The sequence below is a fragment of the Mandrillus leucophaeus genome, unplaced genomic scaffold, assembly GCF_000951045.1.
Source record: "Mandrillus leucophaeus isolate KB7577 unplaced genomic scaffold, Mleu.le_1.0 Scaffold674, whole genome shotgun sequence".
NCBI lineage: Eukaryota > Metazoa > Chordata > Mammalia > Primates > Cercopithecidae > Mandrillus > Mandrillus leucophaeus.
The window spans coordinates 12,099-24,078 of NW_012107297.1; positions in this window are offsets into that span (position 1 = coordinate 12,099).

Consider the following 11,980-nt stretch of genomic DNA (forward strand, 5'->3'; position numbering starts at 1 on the left):
ACCACCCCAGGAATGGTGACCCCAGCACCTGCTTGCGTCCCTCAGGTCCCACCCCACACCTACCAAATTGGAAACTCTGGGAAGCAGGCTGGAGACTGAGCAGCACTGCCGGAGCACAGGCCCCAGCCTCGCCACCCTCCTGCCTGACACCCTCTGTGGCTGTCCACTGCCTGCACCCCCAGCCCCATGGTCCATTTTATGGGGTGGAAAATGAGGCTAGGGAAACAGCTGAATCTGCAGAGGGTCCAAGTCACCCCTCACTGGGCTGGCTGGGAGGAGGGGAGCCAGCTCCCCACCAGCATCTTGTGCTCACAGGGGCCGGGTTGACCTGGTGGGGATGCTGGGAAACAGATGCACTCCTGAGCCCCTCTGCACCTCTGTCTCCTCTCCTCTCACATGGCCACAGCCAAGCACACCTCATGGGTGAGGGGCAGATGAGACACCAGACGTGAAGTGACAGCATGGCCGTCTGTCTTCTCCACCAGCACCCAAGACTGTGATCCGCTCTGTGCCAGGGTGCTGGAGACAGCAGATGCCCTCCCAGCCAAGGGGTCTGTTCTCCCCAACATTACCAGTGTTCCAGCTGCTCCTTTCCACTCTGTCTGCAGAGACGCTCAACACCCCCGACCCCCGGTGTGATCTGAGGGCTCTAGGAACCCCTCCTGCACCCAGGCTTGAGGGTCCCCTGCCTGGGACTCCACCCTCACAGCAGCTCCCACTGGAGTCAGGCTCTTGCCCAGAAGAACTGCAGGTTCCCTGAGAGACTCCTCAGAGCGCCTCCTTAGTGGACCTAGGCCCACCCTGCTCTTCCCAGCTGCCCCTGATCTGTGCACACAGCCAGGCCTGGCCCTGATCACTCCCTGTGAGGTCCCATTCTCCTCTAACCTCTCACCTGTGGTGTGGCCATCCAAATGGTCCACGGATGGGAGGGGCCAAGCCAGGAGGGTCAGGGAGATTCTTGAAGGGGCTCATCTCCTCTGGGATTTCGGTGGTCATCCGCCTGACCACATGACCTCTGTCATCCTTTCTAGTCTTGAAGATGAACTGCTGGGCTGGAGGGTTTGTGCCTAGTTTTTCCAAATCACTTGAGGTATGTGTGGCTGAACTACTGGATGAATAATGCATGGATAAACATGGATGGGTGGGTGGATGAACACACTAATACATGGAAAAATTAATGCTTCCATGTATGGATGGATGGATGAGTGGGTGGATAGATGAATGGTTGGATGGACAGATGGTTGGATGGATGGATGGATGGATGGATGGTTGGATGGACAGACGGACTGACGGACGGACGGATGAATGAATGGAGGAATGGGTGGATGGATGGATGAGAGGATGGATGGACGGCTGGATAGATAGCTGGATGGATGAAAGGGTGAGTGAATGGGTGCATGAATAAATGAATGGATGAATAGGGGGTGAGTAGATGGGAAGTAGATGGCAGATGAATGGATGGATGGATGAGTAGGCGAGTGGATGGATGAATGGATGAACGGATGGATGTTATTTAAAAGTAGCCTGAAGTCCCCCTGGAAGTTTTCCTTGATCTCCCAGCTTGGTCCGAGCCTCCACCAAGCCTCCACCATCCCTGGCCTTTTCTGTCTCAGGGGACTGAGCACAGACTGGGGCTCCCCAAGAATAGGACAGGGGTCTGGATCATCTGTGTCCCTGATACTCAATCCAGTACTTGTCCAGAGAGGCTTTCGGGGAATTTCCGGACAACGAATGAGAAATGAATGACTCAGTTCCAGTTAGGTAAGTGGTCCAGTCTGAAGGAGAGGGGCAGGAGGGTAAGCTCAGGAGAGGTCAGTAGAGGCCAGCTGTGATGCTGCTCCTGCTGGGGACAGGGTTGGGGGTTGAGGAGGAAGGCACTGCAGTTAAAAGTGACCACTCCCAGTGCTTTTAGTGCACTTGCCTACACGTGCCAACCCCTTTACATGTACCGGTGTACTTAAGCCTCCCAGCAGATACCATCTGCATCCCTGTTTTTCAGGTGGATGAGCTGCGGCACGCCAGTGAGATGTGGTAACTCTCCTGGGGTCGCACAGTGAGGAGATGGTGGGCTGAGGCTTGCATTCAGAGGTCTGAGTATGCCATGCTGTGTTGTCTGTTCAAACACCAGCTGAGGAATCGGACTGGATCCTGAGGGCAGTGGAGAGCCATGGAGGGCTTTGGAGCAGAGGACGGAAGTTATCCAAATCTCTATAAGGCTGCTACATGAACTTCCCATCCCAATGGAGAAAAGGCATCTTCAGAACAGCCACAAGCAGCTACTCCAGGGAGGGAGTTGAGCCCCCGACACCTTGGTCCCAGAAAAGTGTTTGTCTTGCCCCTGCCTTTACCATACTTGGCCCCTCCCCACAGTTTACAGACTTCGGAGGATCTGCAGCTGGGAGTCTTCCAGCCCCACCAGTGCCTCCAGAGGCCCTTAAGAGCAGCAGCTGCTGCCCTGGGGCAGTTCAGCTCCAGGAACCTCTAGCACAGATGCCCTTCGCCCAGCCCAAGGCTGCTTGTTCATCCCCCCATCCCCTCACTTCCCCTCCTTCAGCCCTGGGCACCCCACTGTGGCTACCACTTTCCTCAGTCTTCAGGATAGATGGTCCTTAGTTTGAATCCGAGCAACTCCCCTTACTAGCTGTGTGGCCTTGGCCAGTGACTTCATATCTCTAAGTCCACATCTTGCTGATACATCCGCAGTAACGCAGGACCCATCGCCAAAGCGTACAGTGTGATGGGCAAATGGTGGTTCTAGAACAGCCCCTGACTCTCAGAGTCTCCTTCAGTGCCCTCCCCTCTTCCCTGTCTACCAGCTAAACCACTTGATAAATTATACTTAGAATTTAGCATCAGGGTGGCAGGCGGGGCTCTGGGGAAGGTTTCCTAAAGAGCTTGACTGCCTTCTTCTGTCAGACAATGCAGAGTATCTGATGCATCATTATTTCCTTTATTGCTGTGGTTTCCAGGAAATTCAGAGCTAAACTTCCTCTTAATCACAGCCATTACACAGGTTACTGTGTGGTTGTTGAGCCACTTCCTATACCTTCTAGGAGTATTGTTTAAGACCACTGTAGCATCCTTTCTTTTAAGTGACCCATAATTTTTTTAAAATTATGTGGGGAATACACTATAGTTTTCAGCCCTGCCCGCCATAGGCAGCTATCTGCTGTCTAGCCCCAACCTGGCCCGTACCTCCTCCGGGCCTGCCCTATCTCCTCTTCACCAGCCCAGCCTCCACTTTCTTGTGTCCACTCCGGCCATGCCTGTCCTCAAGCACTTGGCTATGCCCAGACTAGAGAGCCTTCCCTGCACCTGGTAGATACCAAACCCCCGTCCAGGTGTCACACCCCCTGGACAATCCTTGGCTTTGTCACCCACACATTCCCTTTCTGAAGTCCCAATGCCTCTCCCTTCTTCTTGCCTATCTACACGTTTCTGGGACATCTACTTTGTTCTAGGCTCTGTTCTGGGGATTCTGCAGTAAATAAATGAGATAAAAATCCTCTGCCCCCATGCAACTGACACTTTATTTGAGAAGAATGATAACAAATAAGAAACACTTGGGATTTTTTTTGTCTTTTTAAATCAAGTGGTGGCCAATATTAAGGAAAAACTTAATAAAAACAGTCTTAACAGGGTAGAGAGTACTGGTCGGAAGGATTCTAGTCTATCTCAGTGGTCCAGGAAGACCTCGCAATGCCAATGGCAGCTCTTGCAAACCCCAGAGCCACGGGGGCCAGGGATGATGTCAGTAAGGGACCAGGGTCAGACTGAGGGAGCGTGGGAGCCACTGCAGGTTTGGGAGCAGGGGTGCAACCTGTTTTGTGCCAGGCTCTGGGCTGGGGGCTTGATGGCCAACTTCTCACTTGATCCTTCTGGCAAGTCTGTGATTTGGCGCTGGCTTTCAGACTCCGATTTCAGAGGCGGCAGAGGCCCAGAGAGGGAAGGAGCCTGCTGGAGGTCATGAAGCAGCTCAGCTCTTTCCCCCTCTCCCGATCTGTGGCAGGTTGGCAGCTGGCAAGGCTTATTCTCCTCAGCCTCTTCTCTCAGCGTCTGCCCATAAATCACTCTGACACACGACGAGGGGGGCACGGCCGGATTCCACATCACCTCCGTGGGTGAGCGGTTCCCAGGCCCTGTACTCTGGCGAGCCTGTGGTTCTTGGCTCTGAATGCTGGCTGCCCAGCAGCCCAGGGCCCCAAATGCCGGGCTCAGACACCAGGGGAGTCGTGTTTTCCCCGGGCCAAGACGGGGTTCAGCAGAAAGGGGAGGACCCCCCACCCCTGCCGCCACCCAGGCCAGAGGATCTGGCTACCAGATGAAGGGTTGGGAGAACACAAATCGGCTGCTCAAAGATCTGGGCGAGACCTGGGTCTGACCATGGGTGGGTACAGAGGGCATGCTGTGGCCAGAAGCTCCGGGGGAGGGAGGAGCCCCTCCCTTACTCTGAAGGCTCTGGTGGTGCCAGAAGCATCTGGGATTGTTTTGGAGCTGGCACTGGAGCAGAGGCAGGCACAAGACAAGGGTGCTCGCCAGAAAGGGAAGATCCCCTTCAACCCCGACTGCCTTCCACCCTACCACCCCGGCCGGTAAGGTGCCGGCACAGGTACCACCAAATGCTTTCACCAGGAAGCGGGCTGGGGGCCTTTTGGCCTCGTGACTTCGCAGGGACCCCTGGAGAAATGGCTGTTCTCTGGACAAACCTCAGGGATTTGGGGAGCGCCTGTCCTGTGTGGGGCTCTGAGCTGTGTGGGGCAGCATCACGACACAGCACCCTGGCCTCGAGGAGCCACTGGTCTCGAGTGCAGCCCACTTCTCAGCCTGGCATTCAAGGTCTGGCCCCTCTCCTCCTCCTCTTTCTCCTCCCACTGCCACCCCCCACGCCTTGTTTTCCACACCTGCCTTGGGCACGGAAACCACTCCCTTCGCTCAGGCCGACTCCTCTTCAGAATGGATCGAATACCCTGCCCCGGGCTTGTCTGTGGGCACACACCCACACCACACTTCATTTCCAGGTCACGCCACACCGTGGGAGGCAGTGTGGGGTGGGGATTGGGGGTAGGGAGGAATCATGACTTCGGTGTCAGAGGGGCCTACTGACCATCTGGCCCTGCCACCTATATACATTCCTGGTCTGTCTCTGTCTCGAAGCTTCTCTGAGCCAAGGCTGAGACGGGGACACTGGTTGCCACATCCTGTGCCTCCATTTAGGGTGATTATATGAGAATGCCTGTGAGGGTTCAGCACAGGACCCGGCACCATTGGTGGTCAGTGCAATGTCAGTGGGTCCAGCCTGAGTGTGCAGGCCCTGACAACCACTCCCTGCAGAACCTCCCGCCTGCCATCCCCACCGCCAGGGCGGGACACCTGAGGAGGGGCCCTCCCTGGGCACTGGGAGGGGTCAGGGTAGCCCACACACCTCTTTTCTGTTCAAGACCAGGGTGGATGGCCACTCAGAGTCAGGGCTGCTCAGAGGAGGGGTGAGGCGGTGCCAGGATGAGGGATGCCAGGCAGTTGGCCAGGACTCAGGAAGCTGAGGCCAAGAGCTTCCTGCTCCATCAGGCCCTTCCAGCGCTCTAGCATTTGGGGATGGTGGGATGATGTCTGCCCACCCCCCACAACCCATCTCAATCCTTTCCCTCCCAGAGCTGAGGACAATGAGACTGACCCCCAACATTCACCTGTTCCCCACGCCCTCTCCTGTCCTGACTGGGTCCCCCAGCTTTTTTCTGTAGCTTGTTTCTTCATGCCCCCTGGCCTCTCAGCAAGGGGCACAGCAGGTTGCAGCCCAGGTGCCCTCACCTGCAGAGCTGCCCTGTGGCCTCTCTGGGGCCGCAGAGGGGCTCACTGTATGGACTTGGACAAAGTGCAGTCCCTCCCTGGGCCTCATTTTCCTTTTGGCCAGTAGAAGGGTCGGCCTCACAGGGCTGTGGAGTGCATCCACGGTGACTGAGGCTGGAGCGGATGAAGCTCTCAGCCACTACTTGCTCAGTCAGAGCTATTGGTGCACTGGGGGTGCTGGCAGGAGCTGCTGGGGGCCAGAAGAAAGGATGGGGAATGGCAGGGTGCGGGGGCAGGAGCAGAGGGGCCATGGGGGACCAGTGAGGATGTGGCTGGCAAGTGGCCAGCCTCACCACAGGCAGCAGGGCCCCCCGAATGGACCCCCCAGAGGCTGCTTGTCAAGGCCTCTTGCCTAATTACCAAATCGTTCCCAGATCCCCTCCTGCAGCCTGACCTCCTCCCGGCCTGAGCCTGGAAAGCACCAAGCCCTGCCCTGAGGTGTGGATGCTGGTTTGCAGGGCAGCAGGGTCCTGCCCAGAGCCTCTCTCACTCCCATATTCCTGGGAGGCCAAAGAGCACTCCAGCTCCACCCAGCTGCCCAGGCCCAGCAGAATCCTCCCCTGAGTCCTGTGTGGGGCAAATGCTGATTGAGGAGTCAGCCCTTAGTCGGGGACCTTGGCTGGGTCCCCCGGCTCCTGGTTTCTTTCTCTGTGGAATGGGGAATTCAACCTTGACCTCACAGGGTCATTGACATGGCTTGGGCCCACTCTGGGGGAGCCAGTGACCCCTCTCCCTGCACCGCCAACCAGGCTCTGGGAGGTGAAGCGTGGCCTCACCCCCTCCACCCAACCTTGACATGAGGCTGTCTTTGCTCTCAGAAAATGCCCTGCATGGCTGCATCCTCCTGAGAAACTCGCTGCCTGAAGCAGACTCACTCCCTGCCTCGGTGTCTGGCACTGGCGGAGGTCAGTGCGGAGAAGGCACGTTCACGCCCCTACAGCCCCAGGGCTCTGAGCCTGCAGTGGAGGCTCTGCTCTGAAGGGCACTGCTCAGGGCCCACGCGGGGCTGGATGCAGTGGGCCAGGGACTTCCCAGGGTCCCAGTGTGAGTTGGCAGAGCCAGCACCTTCCCCTGACCCACTGGGTGCTGCCCTCACTTCCCAATGCGCTCTCATACACACATGTGCACGACACGCACACACACGAACCCTCAAGCCTGCGCACAAGCAGGATCCAGTGGGGTGACAGGAGCCCACATCTGCCAACCAGGTGCTCCCCAGCTGTGAATCAATGCTTGGAAGGAGCCACTGGTGCGGCGCACCCCCAACCTTGGGGAGATGAGGGCAGTCAAAGGTCACCTGAGATTCCCACAGCCCTTGACGCGACGCCCGCACCGTGAGCTGGGAACCTGTCAGCCCCTCAGCTGCCCTCTCTCATTTCCAGACAGAGAAACAGGACTCAGAGACGGGAGGGACTTCGTGGGGGCCACACATCAGCGGCAGGTGGGGTTGGACTTCCTGCTCTGCCCTTGTGGCCTGAGCTGGGAACCCCCTACTGTCCAACCCAGCCCCAGATGTCAGCCTCACCCCATTCCTCCCTTGTTACCTGCCTGGAAGGAAGAGGACGCAGAGGCCCTCCGAGGTGGCCTCCAGACTGATGGGCCTGGGAGGCACACAGCTCTTGGCTCTGTAGGAGGAAAGGTGTTCCTCCAGTCACAGCAGTCCCACAAGGGCAGGCGCTGACCCAAGTGGGAAGAAGTGAGCTTCTCATCTCTGGGAGTGTCCAAGCAAGGACTGGAGGCTCCTGCTGAGTGGGGTGGGTGGTTTCAGTGACTAGCAAGAGTCCTTCCAGGCGTGGAGTTTCCAAGATTCTGAGTGTTAGTGATCTCGAGTTTGGATTAAATGCCACTCCCTCCCCAGACTCCTTCTAGCCCTGACTTCAGGATTTTTTGAGCCTCTTGGCCAAGCCCTGCAGTGCATGAACATATAGATCACAACCTCAGTCCCTGCTCACTAACCGCAGCCAGTGGCTTTGCGTCTCCAAGCCTCAGTGGCTCCCTCTGTAAAATGGGGACCATCACAATGCCACCTGCTTCACAAGTAATGGTGGGGATAAAGTGAGGGGCCACACATGAAAGCCATGTGTGAACTAGACCAGGAACTCATAAACTTGACTCTGGCCTGGACGGCTCTGCAGGAGGAGACAGTGGGGGCAGAGACAATGTGGCTGGGGCAGATGAAGGTACTGAGTGGACAAAAGGGCTGGGTGTGGGCAAAGGAGCCATGTGAGCTGGGGCTAGGAGCTTGAATGCCAGGCAGAGGCCTCAGGACCTGCGTGAGTGGACACATGTTACCCAACGGGATGCCAGGAGGGCACATCCATCACTGCCTGGGCCCTGCCAGCCCAGGCTCCAGCTACTGGAGGTGGCCGCAGATCAAAGGGCCTTGAGGGTGGCTGGGCACAGTGTTTCATGCCTGTAATCCCAGCATTTTGGGAGGCTGAGGTGGGCAGATCACAAGGTCAGGAGTTTGAGACTAGCCTGGCCAACACGGTGAAACCCCATCTTTACTAAAAACACAAAAATTAGCTGGGCATGGTGGTGGGCACCTGTAATCCCAGCTACTGGGGAGGCTGAGGCAGGAGAATCATTTGAACCTGGGAGGCGGAGGTTGCAGTGAGCCGAGATCATGCCATTGCACTCCAGCCTGGTCTCCCCATCTGTAAAATGGGTGGGCTGGACCCACTGCTCTTCAAGGGGGCTTTGCAGCCCTGGGGTGGGAGGGTAGGGTAGGGCAGGGGTTCCAGAAGGGAGGCCTTCAGCTCAGGTTTAACAAGCTGTCTGTTCAGTTGGAACTGATCAAAACCAGACTGGTGCTGAGTTGTGTCTCTGCTTCGCATGGACTGAAGCTGCCAAGAATTCATCCCTCACTGTTTCCAGTAAATAATTGGGCTCCCATGGGGATCCCAGGGCGGGCTGGATGTCTCACCTCCTCTCTTCACAGTGAACTTGACCAGGGGGGCCAGAAAGGAAGGAGACCCCCCCCGCTGCCAGGCCTCCAGCTGTGCTCCCACCACATCAGCCTGTGGCGGATGGGCATTGGCTAACGTGGCTGCCCACCTGTCACATGGTCACAGTGGTGAGGGCTGCCAGCTGGACCCCACAGGGCCCATACACCTGGGAGTCTGGCCCTGTTATCTCCTTCATTCATGCGGTCAACAAACCTTTGAAGAACTATGATGGAGGCAGCCACCCTCCTCGGGTCCCTCGAAGCCTCTGAGGGGTTCTGGGGTGTCAGCACCTCTTCCTTTATTGTTGACCGCATCTTCCTGTTCATAAAAGAGAGGAGGCAGCACTTTGGGAGGCTGAGGTGGGCAGATCACCTGAGGTCGGGAGTTCGAGACCAGCCTGACCAACATGGAGAAACCCCATCTCTACTAAAAATTCAAAATTAGCTGGGTGTGGCGGCACATGCCTGTAATCCCAGCTACTCGGGAGGCTGAGGCAGGAGAATGGCTTGAACCCAGGAGGCGGAGGATGCAGTGAGCGAGATCACACCATTGCACTCCAGTCCGGGCAAGAAGAGTGAAACTCCGCCTAAAAAAAGAGGAGGAAGTGCAGAACCGGGTTTTGACTAGTGAGGCTGTGTTACCCACGCGGTGACATCTTCCTCCAGTTCCATGGGTTGCCTATGACTCTGTGTATGCTGACCCTATGGGAGGTGCCCACAAAGCCAAGGAACTGTGCCTAGCAGAGGTGAGGGCTGGGCTGAAAGACCCCTGCACAACACGCACACACACACAACTTTGTGTCAGGACCTGCCTAAAACAAATAGAGAGATTTCAACTCAATAGGGTGGACTGGGTCTGGCAGTCCACATTTTTTTTTTTTTTTTTTTTTTTTAGACAGAGTCTTACTCTGTCGTCCAGGCTGGAGTGTAGTGGCGCGATCTCGGCTCACTGCAAGCTCCGCCTCCCGGGTTCACATCATTCTCCTGCCTCAGCCTCCCGAGTAGCTGGGACTACAGGCGCCCACCACCACACCCGGCTCATTTTTCTGTTTTCAGTAGAGACAGGGTTTCACCGTTTTAGCCAGGATGATCTCGATCTCCTGACCTTGTGATCCACCCGCCTTGGCCTCCCAAAGTGCTGGAATTACAGGCATGAGTCACCACGCCCGGCCTGGAGTCCGCATTTTAACAAGGATTCCAGGCCAGGTAAGGTGGCTGGCTCACACCTGTAGTCCCAACACTTTGGGAAGCTGAGGTGGGAGGATTGCTGGGCAATAGAGTGAGATCCAGACCCTATCTCTATAAAAAATAAATTTAAAACACACAAGTGTTCCAGGTGATTCTCCCTCCCTGCCTGTTTGGGGACTGAGATGATCGACCTGATCTTGGTAGGATGCTCACCCTGGTCTAGGGTTACAACCCTGGAGTTCTCTGGGCCTCTGAGTCACCCTTTTTGCTCCAAAACAAACTCCCTAAAAGCCACAGAAAATGTCAAGATGTGGTTGGCAATAGGCATGCATCAGCTGCCCTCTCACGCTAAGGACTGAGGGACTGGGTTCCATCCCCCAGAGGACAGCTTGCATTTGAAAGGGCACTGACCAGTGCGAGGAGCCTAACTGGCTGAGTTGTCAGAGGACAGGGCTGACCTCCTGCAGGTCCCCTCCTGCATGAGTGTAAGGGACACTAGCAGCCCTTGTGTGTGGCAGGTCTGGGGGGCTCTATCCTGCTGCCAATCTTCCTGCAGTGATTCTCTATAGGTGGGGAGGCCAGGACGCGCCCCCCCAACACGGGGGCACAGCCGAGTCCCCTTGCTCTCATTCACATTTTGTCACAGGATTGAATTCGCTTTGATTTTCAAATATTAAGAGAATATTAAAAGATGGCATGAGGCTAGGAGTGGTGCTCACGCCTGCAATCCCAGCACTTTCAGAGGCTGAGGCGGGTGGATTGCCTGAGCTCAGGAGTTAGAGACCAGCCTGGGCAACATGGTGAAACCCTCTCTCTGCTAAAAATACAAAAATTAGCCTGGCATGGTGGCACCTGCCTGTGTTCCCAGCTACTCAGGAGGCTGAGGCACAAGAATCGCTTGAACTCGGGAGGCAGAGGTTGCAGTGAGCCAAGACAGTGCCACTGCACTCCAGCCCGTCTCCATCTCAAAATAAAATAAAATAATACAATAAAATAAGGCATGAGATTTGTATGGCCACCGAAAGGGAGCATGGATTTTTAGAGGTGCAGAAGCCTTGTGAGGGTGGCGGCTGCCGGCCTCCCCTGCCCTCCAGTCCTCATTCTGGGCTGCACATTTGAGTTTGGAGTTTGGGTTCTGAGATACTGGTTTTGCTTCCGAGCTCTAGTGGACTCAAACCAAGGACAAAGAGGTCCCAGACAGCCCTCGGGGACACTGACAACATTCTCTGAATACATGGATGAACAAGAGCAGCAGAAGGATGAAGAGAGAGGGTGGACAAGCGTGCAGGGAGAACCCATTTCCACCCTCCAGGCCTGGCTCTGGCCGCAGCTCCACTTCCCAGGATCTTGTGCGTGTGTCCTCCCTGTGTGTGCGTCCCCCCGAGCTTGTGTCCCCCTGTGCATGTGTCACCCCTGTGTGCATCCCCCGTGCACGTGTCCTCCTTATGCATGTGTACCCATTGTGCATGCGCCCCCCTGTGCGTGTGTCCTCCCTGTGCGTGCGTCCCCCTGTGCGTGTGTCCCCCAGTGCGTGTGACCCCCCCATGCGTGTGTCCCCACCGTGCATGGGTCCCCAGTGCGTGTGTCATCCCTGTGCATGCGTCCCCCCATGTGTGCATCCCTCTGTGCGTGTGTCCCCCCCATGCATGTGTCCCCCCCATGCGTGCGTCCCCCCGGTGCATGTATCCTCCCTGTGCGTGCGTCCCCCTGCGCGCGTGTCCCCACCATGCGTGTGTCCCCACTGTGAGTGCATACCACAGTGCGTGTCCTCCCTGTGCTGCGTCCCCCTTGTGCGTGTGCCCTCCCTGTGCCTGTGTCCCTCCTGTGCGTGCATCCCCCCATGCGTGCGTCTCCCGTGCGTGCATCTCCCCATGCGTGTGTCCTCCCTGTGCGTGCGTCCCCTCGTGTGTGTGCCCTCCCTGTGGGAGGGTCCCCCTGTACGTGTGTCCCCCCATGCCTGTATCCCCACTGTGGGTGCCTCCCCCGTGCATGCATCCCCCC